Raw genomic sequence first — 27688 nt, 5'->3', positions numbered from 1 at the left:
TCAGTAGGTTCAGAACACATTAGGGGCTCCCAATAGAACTCAGTGAGAGGTCTGACCAAATCCAAGATGGCCACCGGCACTCTGTACCTGAGTGCGCATGCGCCAACTTTCTGCACAGTCCGGTCGCCATGGCAACATGTCACTTCCGGTTTTATACAGAGTGGAACTACTACACACAGCCGACTTCCTTCTACACCAGAGAGAGGTTGGCGCCAGAACACAGCTGATCCTGCACCACATCAGGAACTTATGAATGAAGAGCCGAGACTGGGGGCGGTCCGAACGCCAATGGGAGGGTACTTGTCTTTCTTTACACATGTATTTTATGCACGATCTGCTACAAATTTTCACTGTACTAATATCCGATTAGGTCCTACTTACCACGTACACACCTTGTATACTTATGAAATGATTATTATATGCACGGTTTTATACGGTCCTTGCATGGACCAATGAGATGTATCACTGGCCTTTATATGCTTGCATACTGATCTATGTATCATGCTTGACAAAGGCTCCTTGTGAACTGAAACATTGCACATAGAATAAAAGACACCCCGTCACTTTTTGATACTACCTTGGAGTGGTGCCAGTTTTTTTGAAAATTTATATATATATATATATATATATATATATATATATATATGTATATACATACATATATATATCTGCCTATATCACTATGCCCTCTATGACTTTGCCCTCCATATGACACCTCACCTTTAAATTTAGCTTTTTTTGTGTTTAAATTGATTTAAAAAACTTTAAAAAAAAATTCTACTATTTTTTTAGGCACTCAGAGTACTTGAACTGCAATGCCCAGTATTATTGATTGCCATAGCGTAAAACTGAAACTGCTCTTCTAGGAACATTCAGGGTTTTACGGATGGATGCATTAGCTTGATGTCACCTATAAGGGGCATAAGCACTATAAGTACCTAGGGCAATATTAACACTAAATAGGGCCTTGAACCTATACACAACTTTTTTTAAGTTGATTTTTTGGAAAAAGCTTTAGACCCATATGATAATGAAAATAATATATGATATAGGATATAATATAAGTTGCGATCCTAAAGACTGAAGATATTTGTTAGTCAATCTGAGGTTTACCCACCTGTCTTTAGACTATTATAAAATGTTTCTTTCTGTTCTTTCCACCATCGCAATGTTCACTTTAACTTGAGAATTAGCAAAGTGTTCTCTATGATGCATAATTCATATTGTGTTTCTGCTAAGATGTTTTAGTCACTTTGGTTCTATCGACCTACGAAAAGATGCTTGACTGCATTTTATACCAAATCTGTTACATGTGAAGTGTTTCTACAGAACTTCCTTTATGAACTTTGATTCCTACTCTGAATATGTATGAGACTGGAACGGTTTCTGGTGCCTTCATGTACAGATCTTATTGCTTTGTTCTTCTTCTGCATCACCTAATGTTCTTTATAACTGGATGCTTCAGCTCCCACATTTTTTCCATGTTGAAAAAATTGCATGGATTAAATTTATTTTTTTTCATCAAAATGCTGGACAACATTGAATATTCAATTCTGGATGAGAAGTTTAATGTTGTAAGTACAGGATGCATATTCCAAACCAGGACACACATAGATTTTTCATAAAGGTTTAATTTGTTATGAAAATCACTATCAACAAGTAATATTATGGAAAGTGGAATATAGGAGTGAAATCCAATGATATAGAGACATATGGATGTCTTATACAGGGCTTATGGGGAATTTGAACTTAACTTAATCCCTTTTCATCGTGGGATATATAGTTACTTCACATGACAGCTGCAGGTATTCGGAGAGGGGCTACGGACTGAGCCCTCTCCATACCCAGTGAGTGTTTGCATATTGCAGCACCGCCGACCTGTAACACCCATGATCGGTGGTAAAAAATTGGTTTTAATTGTTGTTCCCTATGTCATTATTAGGGAGTGACGATCTGTCTCCATGACAGCCTCAGCTTTTTCTAAGACCAAAGGCTGTGTGATTTTTGGGCATTTGTGGCAGTTGCGCATTATAATAACTGAGTAGTAAAATCCCCATATACTGCCATCCATGTAGTATGGCAGTATATGGTAGGATCAATCAGACAACCTAGGGTTAAAGTATTCCTACCAAAAATGAAGGAGTTATACCATTCTTTTCATTAAATTGTAAAGATACATCTAACTTTTTTCATATATAAAAAAACATAAAAAAACACAATTGATCAAATCTAGAATCCAGTAAGGCTATATCCCATCCATAATATACAAGCTGTATCCACAGTCAAAGTATTCTTATGATGGCATTCTGGATTTCATATAGATCCTGCCATCTGAAATATCAAAAGTGACCAATAAACACCTGTGGATATTAAGTGAATTTACCATTGTCTTTCCCATATTATGGTTATGTGACCTTCCTCTGGACTACTCAACTTGTTTTTCACCCAAGCTTCTTCAGGGGGTACTAAACACACACCAGGAAGCTGGAATTTATAGGAGGCAGATAACAGGAATGGAACTCACCAGCACGTTTATTAAGAAAAAGCTTCTGGTTCCTCATATACCCTACTTCCGGCACTACAGTGCTAGCGCACATGTGTGAAATCTGACAGCGCTATCAGATTCCCGGTCATGGCACCGCAGGAGTATAGTGACAAATCAGCGCCATATACCTGCGCCCAATGTAAAAGGTATAAAATGTAAAAAACTGCAAGTATACTAATTCTGCATTCAGTGGAGCATTCTATTATGTAGTTTAAATCTAACCTAGTCAAGATTAATTCCAAAAGTTACATAATTCCAGAATAATTGATTTATATATAAAATATGACTAGGATATACACTCACCGGCCACTTTATTAGGTACATCATGCTAGTAATGGGTTGGACCCCCTTTTGCCTTCAGAACTGCCTCAATTCTTTGTGGCATAGACTCAACAAGGTGCTGGAAGCATTCCTCAGAGATTTTGGTCCATATTGACATGATGGCATCACACAGTTGCCGCAGATTTGTCGGCTGCACATCCATGATGCAAATCTCTCGTTCCACCACATCCCAAATATGCTCTATTGGATTGAGATCTGGTGACTGTGGAGGCCATTTGAGTACAGTGAACTCATTGTCATGTTCAAGAAACCAGTCTGAGATGATTATTATAAAATGTTTCTTTCTGTTCTTATTGTGTGGCTCCTAGCGGCTTCCCGTGTCTCCTCTTCTATCTTCTATCTTCTCTCTTCTCTTGTGGCTCCCGATCCCCGTCGCGGCTCCCGGCGGCTTCTTCTCTCTTCTATCGCGTCCATGCCGTCGCACACTACGATGCAACGCAGTCGCCGTTCATGGTGTCATCAGCGGCGACACACCGCATCACAGTGTGCGACGGCCAGCAGATCGCATAGACCCGACTCTGCCGGCTAGAGAAGAGAGAAGAAGCCGCTGGGAGCCGGGAGGGGGATCGGAAGCCACCGGGAGGGGGATCGGGAGGCGGGACGAACATAGGGGACACCGGGGGATGAGTATTAAGTTTATTTTTTATCTGTATATTACATGGGGGCAGGCTGTATACTACATAGGGGCTGGCTGTATACCACATGGGACTGGCTGTGTACTAAATGGGGGCTGGCTGTATACTACATGGGGCTGGCTGTATACTACATGGGGCAGGCTGTATACTACTGGTGGCTGACTGTATACTACATGGGGGCAGGCTGTATACTACGTGGGGGAAGGCTGTATACTACATGGGGGCTGGCTGTATACTACATATGGGCTGGCTGTATACTACATAGGGGCTGGCTGTATATTACATGGGGGCTGGCTGTATACTACATGGGGGCTGGCTGTATACTACATAGGGGCTGGCTGTATACTACATGGGAGATGGCTGTATACTACATGGGCAGGCTGTATACTACATGGGGCAGGCTGTATGCTACATGGGGGCAGGCTGTATGCTACGTGGGGCTGGCTGTATACTACATGAGGGCAGGCTGTATACTACACCCTCGGCTTATACTCAAGTCAATAGGTTTTCCCAGTTTTCTGTAGTAAAATTAGGGGTCTTGGCTTATACTCGGGTCGGCTTATATTCGAGTATATATACGATACATACTCCTTATTAAACAATTAACATAAAAAATCAATTACAAAGAAAAACTATATAAAGTGCTCAAAGTTCAAATATAATGTCATACGTATACTGTATGTTTATATATATTTGATACAATAAATATGAAATACGGGGGATTCCAATCATAAAGTACACCCCTATTCATATAATCTCATTATAGTGAAATATGTAAAACTTATTCTGTTTCCCATACAATCTTAGCCAAAATAAGAAAATTATTAACAATAACTCATCTCCACAAAGTAGGACAACTGTATCCACTCCATTATCTTCCATCGTTTCTCCGTATGGCTGTAGTAATCATCTCATCTTTTCCTCTTAGTTTGTCCTATATTTTAAGACAATAAGACCCGTATTTCCCAGTGCGACAGATCACTAAAACTGATTTAAAAACACCAATATTAAAACACAGAGGTAATAACAGGCAAACGATAAACAGCTTTATCTTGTTTGCGAGAGGATACTTCCTAGCGTCACAAGAAAGGAGCAGAGCTAAGTGCTTCATTTAAGCCAATTGGGGATAGTGAACCCAGCTGGACAATCCATCCACATTCTTTTTGTGCTGCAATCTTCTTCAGACACCCCCCCCCCCCTAATGCCATAGTGTATCATATGATCTCAATACCTCACACAGGAGATCTTTTTGGGTTAAAAAGGTAAAAATTGCATCGGTTTAAGTTTGTTTACATTTGTGATCTTTTTAGCATTGACAATATCTCAGGCATGTTCCCTTACTCTAATGCCAAAATCTCTTGTGGCAAGACCCACATATATCTTGGGGAATCTACAGGAGGCCTTATAAAGGACACCTGTAGTATTGCATGAGATGTAGACTCTAATTGTAAAGGTCCTCTTCCCATCAGTCAAAGTGAGTCAAATGTCTGAAAATGTTGCATGTTAGGACAGGGTACACAGTTCGCAAATTGGTGACTGTCCTGAATACTTACTCTGTCCCCAAATTAATTACATATCTTTGGGACGTAGTGGCTCTGTATTAACAAATCCCTCAAGTTTTAAGACCAGAGGCTGTATTATTTCTGGGCACTGCAAGTTGAACATTGTAATAAATAAATAGTAAAATCACTATATACTGCCATACTGTAATTGGGCAGTATATTGTGGGATCAATCAGACAACCTAGGGTTAAAGCACCCTAGAAGGTCTGAGAAATAGTAAAAAAAAAAAAAGTTAAAAAATATTTAAAAACCCAAAAAATTCAAATAATGCCTCTTTCCTTACAATTGATATAAATGTAAATAAACTGTAAAAATCATAAACATGTTAGGTATCGATTTGTCCAAAAATGTCCAATCTATCAAAATATAATAAGGGTTATTCCCGGCATTTGACCCCATATCGGAAAATAGTTCCCAAAGTAAAAAATTCCACTTTTTTTTACCATTTTGCAACATATAAAAAATGTAATAAAAAATGATCAAAAGACCAATTTTTCGACAATTCCAATGGATTTAGAATTTTTTTCCCACTCCCCCCTAACAGGCATGGAATATTAATTACCGTCACTATGAAGTGCAACTTATTATGCAGAAAACAAACCCTCACACAGCTCTTTACAGGGAAAAATAAATAATTTATAGATATTTGAAGTTAGGGAGTGAAAAATGAAAACTCAAAACCAAAAAAGGGTCTGGCCCTTGCCTTGCATAATATATTGTATACCACTACAACTCACAAACCAATAAATGAGACTGTAAGTAATAAAAGTTAAACATTTCTCCTCTGTGGTCTCTGCTAAAAATGAGTAGCCATTTGCTGTTGTCAGCTATCATGCCATTGCTATCTATGGAAATGAATGATAATTTTAAGTTCACAATTGGTTCTGACTAGTGATGAGCGAGTATACTCGTCCGAGCTTGATGCTCGGTCGAGTATTAGCATACTCGGACCGGCTCGTTGCTCGGACGAGTATTTGCCCTGCTCGATAACGAGCATTTAATTAAAAAAAAAAGAAGTGAAGAACAGTAAAAAAATACAATTAAAACATTTAATTTAATCATTTAATTGAAGAAAACAGTGAAAGAACACAGTGCAGAACAGATTGCAGATGTTCGGGAACATCTGCGATCTGTTCCGGAGACACGCGTGCAGAACGGTATTCTCCGCAATAGTATTTGAAGAACAATATGTGTGAAGAACACATTGCAGATGTTTGGAAACATCTGCAAGTTGTTCTCTACACATATTGTTCTTCAAATATTATTGCGGAGAACACCGTTCTGCACGCATGTCTCCGGAGCAGATCGCAGATGTCCCGGAGACACGCGTGCAGAACGGTGTTCTCAGCAATAGTATTTGAAGAACAATATGTGTGAAGAACAACTTGCAGATGTTGCCAAACATCTGCAATGTGTTCTTCACACATATTGTTCTTCAAATACTATTGCAGAGAACACCGTTCTGCATGCGTGTCTCCGGAACAGATCGCAGATGTTCCCGAACATCTGCAATCTGTTCTGCACTGTGTTATTTCACTGTGCTCGTTCAGTTTGTAATTTTACTGAAAAATGCTCGGGTCTCCCATTGATTTCAATGGGGCTCGTTACTCGAAACGAGCACTCGAGCATCGGGAAATGTTCGGCTCGAGTAACGAGCACCCGAGCATTTTAGTGCTCGCTCATCTCTAGTTCTGACACTTATTTATATCTATGGAGAGAAGAATCAAATGTTTTGCAACTAAGAGGTCTGTGTAAAGAGGCATCACAGTAAAAATTTATTTGGATTCATCATAGAAAGACCCATTTAAATTTTAAATGAAAATTTTAGTTTTGCTTGTTATTAGGATAAGCAGGAATGTGGGTGTAGATAAAACTAGGGTAGTACTGGAGTATGGAGGGGCTCATGGGTCATAGAAGGTGTTTGCATAAAACACCCACCACAAACACATGGGTGTTAACTTTTTAAGTGCCATGATCAGAGGCGTAACTACAGTGGCAGCAGCCATAGCAGCCACTATGGGGCCCGCAGTGTCGGGGAGCCCAGTCATCCGTCCTCACACACTAATGATTGGAGGGTGTATACCCTTATATACATGTTATGCTGCACAGTGTGCAGCATAATATTTATATAACATATACTGTATGTGATGTATATATGCTGTATCTGTGATGTGTATATGCTGAATGTGTAAATGGTGTATGGTGTCTATATACTGTAATTGTTTATATATTCTGTACTTGGCACAGTATGTGTATGTATACTCTTTATATGTGTACGCATTAGTGTATAAATGAGTGATTGTTACTGGCATATGCGAGCAGCCACTTTGGGGCTTGCAGTGTCAGGGGGCCCTGTCATCCAGGTATCTCAAAACATAAGATCAGAAATGAAACAGTCCCAAGTCGGTATAAGTAAGAAAGACCCAGCAAATATGTGACTGAAAAAAGGAAAAAGCTAGGAAAAAAGGTGATAAAAAGGTGGTTGATAATAATTTGTTGACGTAAGATAACTACTAGAGATGAGCGAACACTAAAATGCTCGGGTACTCGTTATTCGAGACGAACTTTTCCCGATGCTCGAGTGCTCGTCTCGAATAACGAACCCCATTGAAGTCAATGGGAGACTCGAGCATTTTTCAAGGGGACCAAGGCTCTGCACAGGGAAGCTTGGCCAAACACCTGGGAACCTCAGAAAAGGATGGAAACACCACGGAAATGGACAGGAAACAGCAGGGGCAGCATGCATGGATGCCTCTGAGGCTGCCTAATCGCACCATTATGCCAAAATTATGGGCAACAGCATGGCCATGACAGAGTGACAGAATGAAGCTAGATAGCATCTAAAACATCCAATAATTGACCCTGACACTATAGGGGACGGCATGCAGAGGCAGCGGCAGCAGCGGCAGGCTAGAGAGTGGCATGGCGACATACCCTAAATGGACTCAGGCTTCAAACCAATGGGTGGCAGAGAGGAACCAAAGGAGGTGAGCAAGAAGCGCTCAAATAATATCGCTACATGATAAAAGTTTGCCAGTATATTTTGTGGATTACACAGCAGGGTGGCGACAAAGTTAACATGGAAGCCATGAAAACAACCCCAAATTCTGCCTGACACAGCTCGTTTGATAAGGGGACCATGTATGCTTACAGTTCATGCCAGTCGCTGCACTTGCTGCCAGTCTCCTTTCGAATAGTTTAAAATAATAATAACCCTCATCCATAAAGCTCTGTATAATGCTGCACCCCCCTACCTCTCCTCTCTTATCTCAGTCTATCGCCCAACCCGTGCTCTTAGATCCGCCAGTGATCTTAGATTAACCTCTACCCTAGTGCGGACCTCCCACTCGCTTCTCCAAGACTTCTCTAGAGCTGCACCAATTCTATGGAATGCTCTGCCCCGGACTATCAGACTAATACCTAACCTCCAAAGTTTCAAACGTGCTCTTAAAACCCATTTCTTTAGGCAAGCCTATAACACTCATTAACTGCATGAAGTTTTAACTCTTCTACTAACCCGTCCTGTGTCGTCCTCCCATCTGTTATCCAGCAACCAACAGGCACCAGACTTCTCTGCAGTCCCATTCACCCTGGACCTGGTATATAAGATGACGGCTGAGTGTTTCAAGCGACAGCAATTCCATTTATTATATTTTTTTCTATTCCCTAAGAAGAATGGCTTGACCATTAAATATTCTTTTACCTCGTGTTACCCCATCATCTTCATAAACCGTAAGCTCTGGCGAGCAGGGACCTCACTCCTGTTGTTCCATACAAATGTTGTGCTCTGTTACATTACATTTGTATTTGTTTCCTATGATTTGTAAAGCGCTGCAGAATATGATGACGCTATATAAATAAAGATTATTATTATTATGGAGGCAGTGAACTAGTAGTAGATTAAAGGTGCTGCAACTATGTTAGTTGGATCTTGTGATGGAGCTGGCGCTCTGCAGCCAGGCGAGCTTTCGCCAATCCAAGCCCCTGTTTCTAGGCTACTCCCCAAACAGCACTTCTAAGAACCTTTTGTATAAGATCAAGTGTAGTAGCGTTCTTATAAGTTTAGGATATGCCGGGTGAGGGGAATGTAAACAGATGCGCAAGAAGCGCTGAAATAATATCCCTAAATGGTAAAAGTTTGCCAGTATATTTTGTGGATTACACAGCAGGGTGGCGACAAAGTTAACAACTTTGATGTGGAATGCCCTGTAATAGCTCTTGGGCGGTGTGCCTTTTATCGCCTAGGCTCAGCAGTTTCAGCACCGCCTGCTGTCGCTTAGCGACGGCACTGCTGCTGTGCCTAGAGCTACCGACTGATGGCGCCATGCCCACGGATGGTAATTCGGAGGAGGAGGAGGTGGAGGAGGGGTGGGAGGAGGTATAGTAGGCCTTTGAGACCTGGACCGAGGTAGGCCCCGCAATTCTCTGCGTCGCCAGTATATGAGCAGCCCCAGGGTCAGACTCGGTCCCAGCCTGCACCAAGTTAAGTGTAGTAGCGTTCTTATAAGTTTGGGATATGGCGGGTGAGGGGAATGTAAACAGATGCGCAAGAAGCGCATGATGCGCATGGAGCTGGCGCTCCGCTGCCAGGCGAGCTTTCGCCAATCCAAGCCCCTGTCTCTAGGCTACTCCCCAAACAGCACTTCTAAGAACCTTTTGTATAAGATCAAGTGTAGTAGCGTTCTTATAAGTTTAGGATATGCCGGGTGAGGGGAATGTAAACAGATGCGCAAGAAGCGCTGAAATAATATCCCTAAATGGTAAAAGTTTGCCAGTATATTTTGTGGATAACACAGCAGGGTGGCGACAAAGTTAACAACTTTGATGTGGAATCCATGAAAACAACCCAAATTTCTGCCTGACACACCTCGTTTGATAAAGGGACGATGTATGGAGGCAGCTATATGGACGACTTTTGGAGGTAGCAATGGAGACAACGTGTGGAGGCTGCTATGGAGACAATTTAATTTGGATAGTGCCTGTATGTGGCAGTCCCAAAAATTGTTCAAACCAGAGGAGCAGGTAGGTGGCCCTGCAGTAAAATGGAATAGATTGAGTGCCTGTATGTGGCAGTCCCAAAAATGTTTCAAACCAGAGGAGCAGGTAGGTGGCCCTCCAGTAAAATGGAATAGATTGAGTGCCTGTATGTGGCAGTCCCAAAAATTGTTCAAACCAGAGGAGCAGGTAGGTGGCCCTGCAGTAAAATGGAATAGATTGAGTGCCTGTATGTGGCAGTCCCAAAAATGTTTCAAACCAGAGGAGCAGGTAGGTGGCCCTCCAGTAAAATGGAATAGATTGAGTGCCTGTATGTGGCAGTCCCAAAAATTTTTTAAAACAGAGGACCGGGTAGGTGGCCCTCCAGAAAAATGGAATAGATTGAGTGCCTGTATGTGGCACTCACAAAAATTGTTTCAAACAGAGGACCGGGTAGGTGGCCCTCCAGAAAAATTAAATGCATGAAGTACTATAGCAAGAGCCAGTGGGCCCTGTCAAAAAATAGCCATTTTCCTCTGCTTTACTGTACAAAGAGGAGGAGAAGGAGGAAAATGAGGAGGAGGAGGAGGAGTGGATCAATTATTCAGGTTGAGCTTCCTTCACCTGGTGGAGATTGGAAATTCTGAGAAATCCAGCCTTTATTCATTTTAATAAGCGTCAGCCTGTCAGCGCTGTCAGTCGACAGGCGTGTACGCTTATCGGTGATGATGCCACCAGCTGCACTGAAAACCCGCTCGGACAAGACGCTAGCGGCAGGGCAGGCAAGAACCTCCAAGGCGTACAGCGCCAGTTCGTGCCACATGTCCAGCTTTGAAACCCAGTAGTTGTAGGGAGCTGTGTGATCATTTAGGACGATGGTATGGTCAGCTACGTACTCCCTCACCATCTTTCTGTAAAGATCAGCCCTACTCTGCCGAGACTGGGGACAGGTGACAGTGTCTTGCTGGGGTGACATAAAGCTGGCAAAAGCCTTGTAAAGCGTACCCTTGCCAGTGCTGGACAAGCTGCCTGCTCGCCTACTCTCCCTCGCTACTTGTCCCGCAGAACTACGCACTCTGCCGCTAGCGCTGTCAGAAGGGAAATACTGTTTCAGCTTGTGCACCAGGGCCTGCTGGTATTCATGCATTCTCACACTCCTTTCCTCTGCAGGGATGAGAGTGGAAAGATTTTGCTTGTACCGTGGGTCCAGGAGAGTGAACACCCAGTAATCGGTGCTGGAATAAATTCTTTGAACGCGAGGGTCACGGGATAGGCAGCCTAGCATGAAATCTGCCATATGCGCCAGAGTACCAACGCGTAAGAATTCACTCCCCTCACTGGCCTGACTGTCCATTTCCTCCTCCTCCAACTCCTCCAACTCCTCTTCTTCTGCCCATACACGCTGAACAGTGAAGGACTCAACAATGGTCCCCTCTTGTGTCTCGCCAACATTCTCCTCCTCTTCCTCCTCATCCTCCTCCACCTCCACCTCCTCCGATATGCGCTGAGAAACAGACCTCAGGGTGCTTTGGCTATCAACAAGGGAATATTCTTCCCCCGTCTCTTGTGACGAGCGCAAAGCTTCCGACTTCATGCTGACCAGAGAGTTTTTCAACAGGCCAAGCAGCGGGATGGTGAGGCTGATGATGGCGGCATTGCCACTGACCATCTGTGTTGACTCCTCAAAGTTACTCAGCACCTGACAGATATCAGACATCCACGTCCACTCCTCATTGTAGACTTGAGGAAGCTGACTGACCTGACTACCAGTTCTGGTGGAAGTTGACATCTGGCAGTCTACAATCGCTCTGCGCTGCTGGTAAACTCTGGATAACATGGTCAGTGTTGAATTCCACCTCGTGGGCACGTCGCACAACAGTCGGTGAGCGGGCAGTTGGAGGCGGCGCTGCGCTGCCCTGAGAGTGGCAGCATCTGGGCTGGACTTCCTGAAATGCGCACAGATGCGGCGCACCTTCGTGAGCAAATCAGACAGATTGGGGTATGTCTTGAGGAAACGCTGCACTATCAGATTTAACACATGGGCCAGGCATGGCACATGTGTCAGTCTGCCGAGTTGCAGAGCCGCCACCAGGTTACGGCCGTTGTCACACACAACCATTCCCGGCTTGAGGTTCAGCGGTGCCAGCCACAGATCAGTCTGCGCCGTGATGCCCTGTAATAGCTCTTGGGCGGTGTGCCTTTTGTCGCCTAGGCTCAGCAGTTTGAGCACCGCCTGCTGTCGCTTAGCGACGGCACTGCTGCTGTGCCTAGAGCTACCGACTGATGGCGCCGTGCCCACGGATGGTAGTTCGGAGGAGGAGGTGGAGGAGGGGTGGGAGGAGGAGGAGGCATAGTAGGCCTGAAACACCTGGACCGAGGTAGGCCCCGCAATCCTCGGCGTCGGCAGTATATGAGCAGCCCCAGGGTCAGACTCGGTCCCAGCCTCCACCAAGTTAACCCAATGTGCCGTCAGCGATATATAGTGGCCCTGCCCGGCAGCACTCGTCCACGTGTCCGTGGTCAGGTGGACCTTGTCAGAAACGGCGTTGGTCAGGGCACGGATGATGTTGTCTGACACGTGCTGGTGCAGGGCTGGGACGGCACATCGGGAAAAGTAGTGGCGGCTGGGGACCGAATACCGAGGGGCGGCCGCCGCCATGAGGTTGCGAAAGGCCTCGGTCTCTACTAGCCTATAGGGCAGCATCTCCAGGCTAAGCAATCTGGAGATGTGCACATTAAGGGCTTGGGCGTGCGGGTGGGTTGCACTATATTTGCGTTTCCGCTCCAGCGTCTGGGGTATGGAGAGCTGAACGCTGGTGGATGCTGTGGAGGATCGTGGAGGCGACGATGGGGTTTTTGTGCCAGGGTCCTGGGCAGGGGGCTGACTAGCAGCTGACACAGGGGAAGGAGCAGTGGTGTGCACGGCCGGAGGTGAACGGGCTTGTTGCCACTGAGTGGGGTGCTTAGCATTCATATGCCTGCGCATACTGGTGGTAGTTAAGCTAGTAGTGGTGGAACCCCTGCTGAGCCTGGTTTGGCAAATGTTGCACACCACAGTCCGTCGGTCATCCGGTGTTTCCTTAAAGAACCTCCACACTTCTGAAGATCTAGCCCTCGCCGCAAGAGCCCTCACCACGGGAGCTTCACTAGTTGACAGTGGCGCTGATGCACCAGCTCTGGCCCTGCCTCTCCGTCTGGCCCCACCACTGCCTCTTCCAACCTGTTCAGGTCGAGGACTCTCCTCCGTCTCAGAAGCACTGTGTTCACCCGGCCTCTCAACCCAGCTTGGGTCTGTCACCTCATCATCCTCCGATCCCTCAGTCTGCTCCCCCCTCGGACTTCCTGCCCTGACAACAACTTCCCCACTGTCTGACAACCGTGTCTCCTCATCGTCGGACACCTCTTTACACACTTCCACTACGTCAAGAAGGTCATCATCACCCACAGACTGTGACTGGTGGAAAACCTGGGCATCGGAAAATTGCTCAGCAGCAACCGGACAAGTGGTTTGTGACTGTGGGAAGGGTCCAGAAAACAGTTCCTCAGAGTATGCCGGTTCAAATGGCAAATTTTCCTGGGAGGGGGCAGACTGGGGGGGGAGGAGGCTGAGGTGCAGGAGCTGGAGGAGTGGGGATTTCGGTGACATGGGTGGACTGCGTGGAAGACTGACTGGTGGTGGACAAATTGCTCGAAGCATTGTCAGCAATCCACGACATCACCTGTTCGCACTGTTCTGGCCTCAACAGTGCTCTACCACGAGTCCCAGTAACTTCAGACATGAACCTAGGGAGTGTAGCTCTGCGGCGTTCCCCTGCTCCCTCATCAGCAGGTGGTGTCTCACCCCGCCCAGGACCACGGCCTCTGACCCCTGCAGTAGTTGGACGCCCACGTCCCCGCCCTCGTCCTCTACCCCTAGCCCTCGGGTTAAACATTTTTAAAATGAGAGTTATAACTTTTTTTTTTTTTTTACTTCTTTTTGTTTTTTTTTGTGTTTTTTTGTGTTTTTTTTTTTTTTTTGTGTTTTTTGTTTTTTTTTGAGTTTTTAAAACCAAACAATCCTATCCTATTGCTATGGCTATTTTCTAGCCAAGTATCAAAGGAAGCACACTACTATGCCAGATGAGATGACACTGAGTTAGTGCCTAATAGAAATCCAACCCCTACTGAATTTTGCCACTTCGGCCTTTGCTATGGATATGTGCGCCACTAAGCGCAGAACACAGCGGTCGCAAGTCTCACTACAAATTGCTCAGAATTGGCAAGTACATGCACTGCAGAAACTACAGCCACCAGCAGATCAACCAGAAATCAAATATATAGAACGCTACTGTAGGCTTCAAGAAGCTGTTTGTATTCTCCTATGGCTATTTTCTAGCCAAGTATCAAAGGAAGCACACTACTATGCCAGATGAGATGACACTGAGTTATTGCCTAATAGAAATCCAACCCCTACTGAATTTTCCCACTTCGGCCTTTGCTATGGATATGTGCGCCACTAAGCGCAGAACACAGCGGTCGCAAGTCTCACTACAAATTGCTCAGAATTGGCAAGTACATGCACTGCAGAAACTACAGCCACCAGCAGATCAACCAGAAATCAAATATATAGAACGCTACTGTAGGCTTCAAGAAGCTGTTTGTATTCTCCTATGGCTATTTTCTAGCCAAGTATCAAAGGAAGCACACTACTATGCCAGATGAGATGACACTGAGTTATTGCCTAATAGAAATCCAACCCCTACTGAATTTTGCCACTTCGGCCTTTGCTATGGATATGTGCGCCACTAAGCGCAGAACACAGCGGTCGCAAGTCTCACTACAAATTGCTCAGAATTGGCAAGTACATGCACTGCAGAAACTACAGCCACCAGCAGATCAACCAGAAATCAAATATATAGAACGCTACTGTAGGCTTCAAGAAGCTGTTTGTATTCTCCTATGGCTATTTTCTAGCCAAGTATCAAAGGAAGCACACTACTATGCCAGATGAGATGACACTGAGTTATTGCCTAATAGAAATCCAACCCCTACTGAATTTTCCCACTTCGGCCTTTGCTATGGATATGTGCGCCACTAAGCGCAGAACACAGCGGTCGCAAGTCTCACTACAAATTGCTCAGAATTGGCAAGTACATGCACTGCAGAAACTACAGCCACCAGCAGATCAACCAGAAATCAAATATATAGAACGCTACTGTAGGCTTCAAGAAGCTGTTTGTATTCTCCTATGGCTATTTTCTAGCCAAGTATCAAAGGAAGCACACTACTATGCCAGATGAGATGACACTGAGTTATTGCCTAATAGAAATCCAACCCCTACTGAATTTTCCCACTTCGGCCTTTGCTATGGATATGTGCGCCACTAAGCGCAGAACACAGCGGTCGCAAGTCTCACTACAAATTGCTCAGAATTGGCAAGTACATGCACTGCAGAAACTACAGACACCAGCAGATCAACCAGAAATCAAATATATAGAACGCTACTGTAGGCTTCAAGAAGCTGTTTGTATTCTCCTATGGCTATTTTCTAGCCAAGTATCAAAGGAAGCACACTACTATGCCAGATGAGATGACACTGAGTTATTGCCTAATAGAAATCCAACCCCTACTGAATTTTCCCACTTCGGCCTTTGCTATGGATATGTGCGCCACTAAGCGCAGAACACAGCGGTCGCAAGTCTCACTACAAATTGCTCAGAATTGGCAAGTACATGCACTGCAGAAACTACAGCCACCAGCAGATCAACCAGAAATCAAATATATAGAACACTACTGTAGGCTTCAAGAAGCTGTTTGTATTCTCCTATGGCTATTTTCTAGCCAAGTATCAAAGGAAGCACACTACTATGCCAGATGAGATGACACTGAGTTAGTGCCTAATAGAAATCCAACCCCTACTGAATTTTCCCACTTCGGTCTTTGCTATGGATATGTGTGCCACTAAGAGCTAAACACAACGGTAGCAAGTCCCCCTGCTAATTCCTCACAAAATGGTAATAGATGCAAATTAAAATAAAAAAAGTAGAACGTTATTGTAGCCCTAAGAAGGGCTGTTGGGTTCTTTGAGAATCACTCCTGCCTAACAGTAAGCTAATAGAACACCCTAACGCTTTCCCTGACCAGCAGCAGCTCTCTCCCTAGCGGCATCCAGAGACAGAATGATCCGAGCAGCGCGGGCAGCGGCTAGTCTATCCCAGGGTCACCTGATCTGGCCAGCCAACCACTGCTATCGACGTGTAAGGGTACCACGTCATGCTGGGTGGAGTGCAGAGTCTCCTGGCTTGTGATTGGCTCTGTTTCTGGCCGCCAAAAAGCAAAACGGCGGGAGCTGCCATTTTCTCGAGCGGGCGAAGTATTCGTCCGAGTAACGAGCAGTTTCGAGTACCCTAATGCTCGACCGAGCATCAAGCTCGGACGAGCATGTTCGCTCATCTCTAATAACTACTGCTTAAGCGACCATTCCTGAGCTGAGCAACCAAAGTAGTGTTGAGAAAATCCAATAGGTATAAGAATCAAGATCAAGGATCCTTGCTGGTTGGTGACCCAAACTGTCTTTATTTATTATTTTTATTAATTTAACTAGGTACTGTATGTTAAGGCATTGGTATATATAATGTTTTACTACTAATTATGTGCACGTTCTAATAATAATCTCTAATTACTGAAGATGAAGCAATAAATATGGACAGCAATTCTTTCTATTTGGATTTCCATGAAAAGAGGCAAATATTATATGTAGACGACAGGCGTAACAGCTGCCGGACTGACCTCCACACACAGAAGCCTGATAACTTCCTTAGTCTTCCTTTTTTCTCCATTTAAACACTCATTGGGGAAATCAGCGTTGATGGCACATGAAGAAAGCGACTGTCACATATCAGCCTCTCACCGATCATTCTAAGGGAAATCAAGCTCAAATTAATAAGAGCAGGGATGATAAAGGAAGAAGGAGATGCATAGAGCTGCCAAATGATCTAACAACTTTAAACTAAGTCATATGTTTGAGTGGGAAGATGTGTTATGGCAGTTCTATTTCATCTACCTTTCAGGTAGAGAACCTCTCTCTATTTCCCCTGGGGTTTGGCTGCTGATAGCTAGATTCCAGTAAGAAAACAGAAGATTGAAAAGAAGCTGTGTAATTCAATAATTTTCCATACAACCCTGACAAACTAATTGCATTCAATAAATAGAGCAGTAAGGGAACATCTTGAGCAACTATGTTACATTTATCTTTAACACTTTATAGCATTATCATTACTGTGAGTGAGTGAGTTTTTATCACTTCGCAACTATTTCTGTAGTTGATATTTCTGCAGTGAGATGGGCGTCCCAGTGCTCAGTTGGATGGTGCAACACATTTATCATGCAAAATCCAACAGAATTGTGTCGCACGCCCAATATTAAAGGTGCACCAAAAAAAAAAAAGGTTGGTGCACTCTGGCAGGGCAGCGAAGGGAAGGGAGAGCTCGATTCCGGAAGAACGGGTTCCAGAAATCATGAATTTGGCGCCTCTGCACACTACACAGGCTAACTGCACATTTTAGTAAGTGTGCCCCAGTATCTTTCTATCTAATAATAAACAATGAAACTGCAGCACACTATCCCGCTCACATACCAGGGGGTGAGTGAGTGTCACTCGTTCTCAGATTGGCATCACCACTAGAGATGAGCGAACATGCTCGTCCGAGCTTGATGCTCGGTCGAGCATTAGGGTACTCGAAACTGCTCGTTACTCGGACGAATACTTCGCCCGCTCGAGAAAATGGCAGCTCCCGCCGTTTTGCTTTTTGGCGGCCAGAAACAGAGCCAATCACAAGCCAGGAGACTCTGCACTCCACCCAGCATGACGTGGTACCCTTACACGTCGATAGCAGTGGTTGGCTGGCCAGATCAGGTGACCCTGGGATAGACTAGCCGCTGGCCGCGCTGCTCGGATCATTCTGTCTCTGGATGCCGCTAGGGAGAGAGCTGCTGCTGGTCAGGGAAAGCGTTAGGGTGTTCTATTAGCTTACTGTTAGGCAGGAGTGATTCTCAAAGAACCCAACAGCCCTTCTTAGGGCTACAATAACTTTCTACTTTTTTTATTTTAATTTGCATCTATTACCATTTTGTGAGGAATTAGCAGGGGGACTTGCTACCGTTGTGTTCAGCTCTTAGTGGCACACATATCCATAGCAAAGACCGAAGTGGGAAAATTCAGTAGGGGTTGGATTTCTATTAGGCACTAACTCAGTGTCATCTCATCTGGCATAGTAGTGTGCTTCCTTTGATACTTGGCTAGAAAATAGCCATAGGAGAATACAAACAGCTTCTTGAAGCCTACAGTAGCGTTCTATATATTTGATTTCTGGTTGATCTGCTGGTGGCTGTAGTTTCTGCAGTGCATGTACTTGCCAATTCTGAGCAATTTGTAGTGAGACTTGCGACCGCTGTGTTCTGCGCTTAGTGGCGCACATATCCATAGCAAAGGCCGAAGTGGGAAAATTCAGTAGGGGTTGGATTTCTATTAGGCAATAACTCAGTGTCATCTCATCTGGCATAGTAGTGTGCTTCCTTTGATACTTGGCTAGAAAATAGCCATAGGAGAATACAAACAGCTTCTTGAAGCCTACAGTAGCGTTCTATATATTTGATTTCTGGTTGATCTGCTGGTGGCTGTAGTTTCTGCAGTGCATGTACTTGCCAATTCTGAGCAATTTGTAGTGAGACTTGCGACCGCTGTGTTCTGCGCTTAGTGGCGCACATATCCATAGCAAAGGCCGAAGTGGGAAAATTCAGTAGGGGTTGGATTTCTATTAGGCAATAACTCAGTGTCATCTCATCTGGCATAGTAGTGTGCTTCCTTTGATACTTGGCTAGAAAATAGCCATAGGAGAATACAAACAGCTTCTTGAAGCCTACAGTAGCGTTCTATATATTTGATTTCTGGTTGATCTGCTGGTGGCTGTAGTTTCTGCAGTGCATGTACTTGCCAATTCTGAGCAATTTGTAGTGAGACTTGCGACCGCTGTGTTCTGCGCTTAGTGGCGCACATATCCATAGCAAAGGCCGAAGTGGGATAATTCAGTAGGGGTTGGATTTCTATTAGGCAATAACTCAGTGTCATCTCATCTGGCATAGTAGTGTGCTTCCTTTGATACTTGGCTAGAAAATAGCCATAGGAGAATACAAACAGCTTCTTGAAGCCTACAGTAGCGTTCTATATATTTGATTTCTGGTTGATCTGCTGGTGGCTGTAGTTTCTGCAGTGCATGTACTTGCCAATTCTGAGCAATTTGTAGTGAGACTTGCGACCGCTGTGTTCTGCGCTTAGTGGCGCACATATCCATAGCAAAGGCCGAAGTGGGAAAATTCAGTAGGGGTTGGATTTCTATTAGGCAATAACTCAGTGTCATCTCATCTGGCATAGTAGTGTGCTTCCTTTGATACTTGGCTAGAAAATAGCCATAGGAGAATACAAACAGCTTCTTGAAGCCTACAGTAGCGTTTTATATATTTGATTTCTGGTTGATCTGCTGGTGGCTGTAGTTTCTGCAGTGCATGTACTTGCCAATTCTGAGCAATTTGTAGTGAGACTTGCGACCGCTGTGTTCTGCGCTTAGTGGCGCACATATCCATAGCAAAGGCCGAAGTGGGAAAATTCAGTAGGGGTTGGATTTCTATTAGGCAATAACTCAGTGTCATCTCATCTGGCATAGTAGTGTGCTTCCTTTGATACTTGGCTAGAAAATAGCCATAGGAGAATACAAACAGCTTCTTGAAGCCTACAGTAGCGTTCTATATATTTTATTTCTGGTTGATCTGCTGGTGGCTGTAGTTTCTGCAGTGCATGTACTTGCCAATTCTGAGCAATTTGTAGTGAGACTTGCGACCGCTGTGTTCTGCGCTTAGTGGCGCACATATCCATAGCAAAGGCCGAAGTGGGATAATTCAGTAGGGGTTGGATTTCTATTAGGCAATAACTCAGTGTCATCTCATCTGGCATAGTAGTGTGCTTCCTTTGATACTTGGCTAGAAAATAGCCATAGGAGAATACAAACAGCTTCTTGAAGCCTACAGTAGCGTTCTATATATTTGATTTCTGGTTGATCTGCTGGTGGCTGTAGTTTCTGCAGTGCATGTACTTGCCAATTCTGAGCAATTTGTAGTGAGACTTGCGACCGCTGTGTTCTGCGCTTAGTGGCGCACATATCCATAGCAAAGGCCGAAGTGGGAAAATTCAGTAGGGGTTGGATTTCTATTAGGCAATAACTCAGTGTCATCTCATCTGGCATAGTAGTGTGCTTCCTTTGATACTTGGCTAGAAAATAGCCATAGGAGAATACAAACAGCTTCTTGAAGCCTACAGTAGCGTTCTATATATTTGATTTCTGGTTGATCTGCTGGTGGCTGTAGTTTCTGCAGTGCATGTACTTGCCAATTCTGAGCAATTTGTAGTGAGACTTGCGACCGCTGTGTTCTGCGCTTAGTGGCGCACATATCCATAGCAAAGGCCGAAGTGGGAAAATTCAGTAGGGGTTGGATTTCTATTAGGCAATAACTCAGTGTCATCTCATCTGGCATAGTAGTGTGCTTCCTTTGATACTTGGCTAGAAAATAGCCATAGGAGAATACAAACAGCTTCTTGAAGCCTACAGTAGTGTTCTATATATTTGATTTCTGGTTGATCTGCTGGTGGCTGTAGTTTCTGCAGTGCATGTACTTGCCAATTCTGAGCAATTTGTAGTGAGACTTGCGACCGCTGTGTTCTGCGCTTAGTGGCGCACATATCCATAGCAAAGGCCGAAGTGGCAAAATTCAGTAGGGGTTGGATTTCTATTAGGCACTAACTCAGTGTCATCTCATCTGGCATAGTAGTGTGCTTCCTTTGATACTTGGCTAGAAAATAGCCATAGGAGAATACAAACAGCTTCTTGAAGCCTACAGTAGCGTTCTATATATTTGATTTCTGGTTGATCTGCTGGTGGCTGTAGTTTCTGCAGTGCATGTACTTGCCAATTCTGAGCAATTTGTAGTGAGACTTGCGACCGCTGTGTTCTGCGCTTAGTGGCGCACATATCCATAGCAAAGGCCGAAGTGGGAAAATTCAGTAGGGGTTGGATTTCTATTAGGCAATAACTCAGTGTCATCTCATCTGGCATAGTAGTGTGCTTCCTTTGATACTTGGCTAGAAAATAGCCATAGGAGAATACAAACAGCTTCTTGAAGCCTACAGTAGCGTTCTATATATTTGATTTCTGGTTGATCTGCTGGTGGCTGTAGTTTCTGCAGTGCATGTACTTGCCAATTCTGAGCAATTTGTAGTGAGACTTGCGACCGCTGTGTTCTGCGCTTAGTGGCGCACATATCCATAGCAAAGGCCGAAGTGGCAAAATTCAGTAGGGGTTGGATTTCTATTAGGCACTAACTCAGTGTCATCTCATCTGGCATAGTAGTGTGCTTCCTTTGATACTTGGCTAGAAAATAGCCATAGCAATAGGATAGGATTGTTTGGTTTTAAAAACTCAAAAAAAAAACAAAAAACACAAAAAAAAAAAAAAACCACAAAAAAAAACAAAAAGAAGTAAAAAAAAAAAAAAAGTTATAACTCTCATTTTAAAAATGTTTAACCCGAGGGCTAGGGGTAGAGGACGAGGGCGGGGACGTGGGCGTCCAACTACTGCAGGGGTCAGAGGCCGTGGTCCTGGGCGGGGTGAGACACCACCTGCTGATGAGGGAGCAGGGGAACGCCGCAGAGCTACACTCCCTAGGTTCATGTCTGAAGTTACTGGGACTCGTGGTAGAGCACTGTTGAGGCCAGAACAGTGCGAACAGGTGATGTCGTGGATTGCTGACAATGCTTCGAGCAATTTGTCCACCACCAGTCAGTCTTCCACGCAGTCCAGCCATGTCACCGAAATCCCCACTCCTCCAGCTCCTGCACCTCAGCCTCCTCCCCCCCAGTCTGCCCCCTCCCAGGAAAATTTGCCATTTGAACCGGCATACTCTGAGGAACTGTTTTCTGGACCCTTCCCACAGTCACAAACCACTTGTCCGGTTGCTGCTGAGCAATTTTCCGATGCCCAGGTTTTCCACCAGTCACAGTCTGTGGGTGATGATGACCTTCTTGACGTAGTGGAAGTGTGTAAAGAGGTGTCCGACGATGAGGAGACACGGTTGTCAGACAGTGGGGAAGTTGTTGTCAGGGCAGGAAGTCCGAGGGGGGAGCAGACTGAGGGATCGGAGGATGATGAGGTGACAGACCCAAGCTGGGTTGAGAGGCCGGGTGAACACAGTGCTTCTGAGACGGAGGAGAGTCCTCGACCTGAACAGGTTGGAAGAGGCAGTGGTGGGGCCAGACGGAGAGGCAGGGCCAGAGCTGGTGCATCAGCGCCACTGTCAACTAGTGAAGCTCCCGTGGTGAGGGCTCTTGCGGCGAGGGCTAGATCTTCAGAAGTGTGGAGGTTCTTTAAGGAAACACCGGATGACCGACGGACTGTGGTGTGCAACATTTGCCAAACCAGGCTCAGCAGGGGTTCCACCACTACTAGCTTAACTACCACCAGTATGCGCAGGCATATGAATGCTAAGCACCCCACTCAGTGGCAACAAGCCCGTTCACCTCCGGCCGTGCACACCACTGCTCCTTCCCCTGTGTCAGCTGCTAGTCAGCCCCCTGCCCAGGACCCTGGCACAAAAACCCCATCGTCGCCTCCACGATCCTCCACAGCATCCACCAGCGTTCAGCTCTCCATACCCCAGACGCTGGAGCGGAAACGCAAATATAGTGCAACCCACCCGCACGCCCAAGCCCTTAATGTGCACATCTCCAGATTGCTTAGCCTGGAGATGCTGCCCTATAGGCTAGTAGAGACCGAGGCCTTTCGCAACCTCATGGCGGCGGCCGCCCCTCGGTATTCGGTCCCCAGCCGCCACTACTTTTCCCGATGTGCCGTCCCAGCCCTGCACCAGCACGTGTCAGACAACATCATCCGTGCCCTGACCAACGCCGTTTCTGACAAGGTCCACCTGACCACGGACACGTGGACGAGTGCTGCCGGGCAGGGCCACTATATATCGCTGACGGCACATTGGGTTAACTTGGTGGAGGCTGGGACCGAGTCTGACCCTGGGGCTGCTCATATACTGCCGACGCCGAGGATTGCGGGGCCTACCTCGGTCCAGGTGTTTCAGGCCTACTATGCCTCCTCCTCCTCCCACCCCTCCTCCACCTCCTCCTCCGAACTACCATCCGTGGGCACGGCGCCATCAGTCGGTAGCTCTAGGCACAGCAGCAGTGCCGTCGCTAAGCGACAGCAGGCGGTGCTCAAACTGCTGAGCCTAGGCGACAAAAGGCACACCGCCCAAGAGCTATTACAGGGCATCACGGCGCAGACTGATCTGTGGCTGGCACCGCTGAACCTCAAGCCGGGAATGGTTGTGTGTGACAACGGCCGTAACCTGGTGGCGGCTCTGCAACTCGGCAGACTGACACATGTGCCATGCCTGGCCCATGTGTTAAATCTGATAGTGCAGCGTTTCCTCAAGACATACCCCAATCTGTCTGATTTGCTCACGAAGGTGCGCCGCATCTGTGCGCATTTCAGGAAGTCCAGCCCAGATGCTGCCACTCTCAGGGCAGCGCAGCGCCGCCTCCAACTGCCCGCTCACCGACTGTTGTGCGACGTGCCCACGAGGTGGAATTCAACACTGACCATGTTATCCAGAGTTTACCAGCAGCGCAGAGCGATTGTAGACTGCCAGATGTCAACTTCCACCAGAACTGGTAGTCAGGTCAGTCAGCTTCCTCAAGTCTACAATGAGGAGTGGACGTGGATGTCTGATATCTGTCAGGTGCTGAGTAACTTTGAGGAGTCAACACAGATGGTCAGTGGCGATGCCGCCATCATCAGCCTCACCATCCCGCTGCTTGGCCTGTTGAAAAACTCTCTGGTCAGCATGAAGTCGGAAGCTTTGCGCTCGTCACAAGAGACGGGGGAAGAATATTCCCTTGTTGATAGCCAAAGCACCCTGAGGTCTGTTTTTCAGCGCATATCGGAGGAGGTGGAGGTGGAGGAGGATGAGGAGGAAGAGGAGGAGAATGTTGGCGAGACACAAGAGGGGACCATTGTTGAGTCCTTCACTGTTCAGCGTGTATGGGCAGAAGAAGAGGAGTTGGAGGAGTTGGAGGAGGAGGAAATGGACAGTCAGGCCAGTGAGGGGAGTGAATTCTTACGCGTTGGTACTCTGGCGCATATGGCAGATTTCATGCTAGGCTGCCTATCCCGTGACCCTCGCGTTCAAAGAATTTATTCCAGCACCGATTACTGGGTGTTCACTCTCCTGGACCCACGGTACAAGCAAAATCTTTCCACTCTCATCCCTGCAGAGGAAAGGAGTGTGAGAATGCATGAATACCAGCAGGCCCTGGTGCACAAGCTGAAACAGTATTTCCCTTCTGACAGCGCTAGCGGCAGAGTGCGTAGTTCTGCGGGACAAGTAGCGAGGGAGAGTAGGCGAGCAGGCAGCTTGTCCAGCACTGGCAAGGGTACGCTTTACAAGGCTTTTGCCAGCTTTATGTCACCCCAGCAAGACACTGTCACCTGTCCCCAGTCTCGGCAGAGTAGGGCTGATCTTTACAGAAAGATGGTGAGGGAGTACGTAGCTGACCATACCATCGTCCTAAATGATCACACAGCTCCCTACAACTACTGGGTTTCAAAGCTGGACATGTGGCACGAACTGGCGCTGTACGCCTTGGAGGTTCTTGCCTGCCCTGCCGCTAGCGTCTTGTCCGAGCGGGTTTTCAGTGCAGCTGGTGGCATCATCACCGATAAGCGTACACGCCTGTCGACTGACAGCGCTGACAGGCTGACGCTTATTAAAATGAATAAAGGCTGGATTTCTCAGAATTTCCAATCTCCACCAGGTGAAGGAAGCTCAACCTGAATAATTGATCCACTCCTCCTCCTCCTCCTCATTTTCCTCCTTCTCCTCCTCTTTGTACAGTAAAGCAGAGGAAAATGGCTATTTTTTGACAGGGCCCACTGGCTCTTGCTATAGTACTTCATGCATTTAATTTTTCTGGAGGGCCACCTACCCGGTCCTCTGTTTGAAACAATTTTTGTGAGTGCCACATACAGGCACTCAATCTATTCCATTTTTCTGGAGGGCCACCTACCCGGTCCTCTGTTTTAAAAAATTTTTGGGACTGCCACATACAGGCACTCAATCTATTCCATTTTACTGGAGGGCCACCTACCTGCTCCTCTGGTTTGAAACATTTTTGGGACTGCCACATACAGGCACTCAATCTATTCCATTTTACTGCAGGGCCACCTACCTGCTCCTCTGGTTTGAACAATTTTTGGGACTGCCACATACAGGCACTCAATCTATTCCATTTTACTGGAGGGCCACCTACCTGCTCCTCTGGTTTGAAACATTTTTGGGACTGCCACATACAGGCACTCAATCTATTCCATTTTACTGCAGGGCCACCTACCTGCTCCTCTGGTTTGAACAATTTTTGGGACTGCCACATACAGGCACTCAATCTATTCCATTTTACTGGAGGGCCACCTACCTGCTCCTCTGGTTTGAAACATTTTTGGGACTGCCACATACAGGCACTCAATCTATTCCATTTTACTGCAGGGCCACCTACCTGCTCCTCTGGTTTGAAGAATTTTTGGGACTGCCACATACAGGCACTCAATCTATTCCATTTTACTGGAGGGCCACCTACCTGCTCCTCTGGTTTGAAGAATTTTTGGGACTGCCACATACAGGCACTCAATCTATTCCATTTTACTGGAGGGCCACCTACCTGCTCCTCTGGTTTGAAACATTTTTGGGACTGCCACATACAGGCACTCAATCTATTCCATTTTACTGCAGGGCCACCTACCTGCTCCTCTGGTTTGAAGAATTTTTGGGACTGCCACATACAGGCACTCAATCTATTCCATTTTACTGGAGGGCCACCTACCTGCTCCTCTGGTTTGAAGAATTTTTGGGACTGCCACATACAGGCACTCAATCTATTCCATTTTACTGGAGGGCCACCTACCTGCTCCTCTGGTTTGAAACATTTTTGGGACTGCCACATACAGGCACTCAATCTATTCCATTTTACTGGAGGGCCACCTACCTGCTCCTCTGGTTTGAAAAATGTTTGGGACTGCCACATACAGGCACTATCCAAATTAAATTGTCTCCATAGCAGCCTCCACACGTTGTCTCCATTGCTACCTCCAAAAGTCGTCCATATAGCTGCCTCCATACATCGTCCCTTTATCAAACGAGGTGTGTCAGGCAGAAATTTGGGTTGTTTTCATGGATTCCACATCAAAGTTGTTAACTTTGTCGCCACCCTGCTGTGTTATCCACAAAATATACTGGCAAACTTTTACCATTTAGGGATATTATTTCAGCGCTTCTTGCGCATCTGTTTACATTCCCCTCACCCGGCATATCCTAAACTTATAAGAACGCTACTACACTTGATCTTATACAAAAGGTTCTTAGAAGTGCTGTTTGGGGAGTAGCCTAGAGACAGGGGCTTGGATTGGCGAAAGCTCGCCTGGCAGCGGAGCGCCAGCTCCATGCGCATCATGCGCTTCTTGCGCATCTGTTTACATTCCCCTCACCCGCCATATCCCAAACTTATAAGAACGCTACTACACTTAACTTGGTGCAGGCTGGGACCGAGTCTGACCCTGGGGCTGCTCATATACTGGCGACGCAGAGAATTGCGGGGCCTACCTCGGTCCAGGTCTCAAAGGCCTACTATACCTCCTCCCACCCCTCCTCCACCTCCTCCTCCTCCGAATTACCATCCGTGGGCATGGCGCCATCAGTCGGTAGCTCTAGGCACAGCAGCAGTGCCGTCGCTAAGCGACAGCAGGCGGTGCTGAAACTGCTGAGCCTAGGCGATAAAAGGCACACCGCCCAAGAGCTATTACAGGGCATTCCACATCAAAGTTGTTAACTTTGTCGCCACCCTGCTGTGTAATCCACAAAATATACTGGCAAACTTTTACCATTTAGGGATATTATTTCAGCGCTTCTTGCGCATCTGTTTACATTCCCCTCACCCGGCATATCCTAAACTTATAAGAACGCTACTACACTTGATCTTATACAAAAGGTTCTTAGAAGTGCTGTTTGGGGAGTAGCCTAGAAACAGGGGCTTGGATTGGCAAAAGCTCGCCTGGCTGCAGAGCGCCAGCTCCATCACAAGATCCAACTAACATAGTTGCAGCACCTTTAATCTACTACTAGTTCACTGCCTCCATAATAATAATAATCTTTATTTATATAGCGTCATCATATTCTGCAGCGCTTTACAAATCATAGGAAACAAATACAAATGTAATGTAACAGAGCACAACATTTGTATGGAACAACAGGAGTGAGGTCCCTGCTCGCCAGAGCTTACGGTTTATGAAGATGATGGGGTAACACGAGGTAAAAGAATATTTAATGGTCAAGCCATTCTTCTTAGGGAATAGAAAAAAATATAATAAATGGAATTGCTGTCGCTTGAAACACTCAGCCGTCATCTTATATACCAGGTCCAGGGTGAATGGGACTGCAGAGAAGTCTGGTGCCTGTTGGTTGCTGGATAACAGATGGGAGGACGACAC

This window comes from Engystomops pustulosus, chromosome 7 (assembly GCF_040894005.1).
Source record: "Engystomops pustulosus chromosome 7, aEngPut4.maternal, whole genome shotgun sequence".
In the NCBI taxonomy this organism is placed as follows: domain Eukaryota; kingdom Metazoa; phylum Chordata; class Amphibia; order Anura; family Leptodactylidae; genus Engystomops; species Engystomops pustulosus.
The sequence above is the reverse complement of the archived record's forward strand: the minus strand, read 5'-3'. Positions refer to the sequence as shown.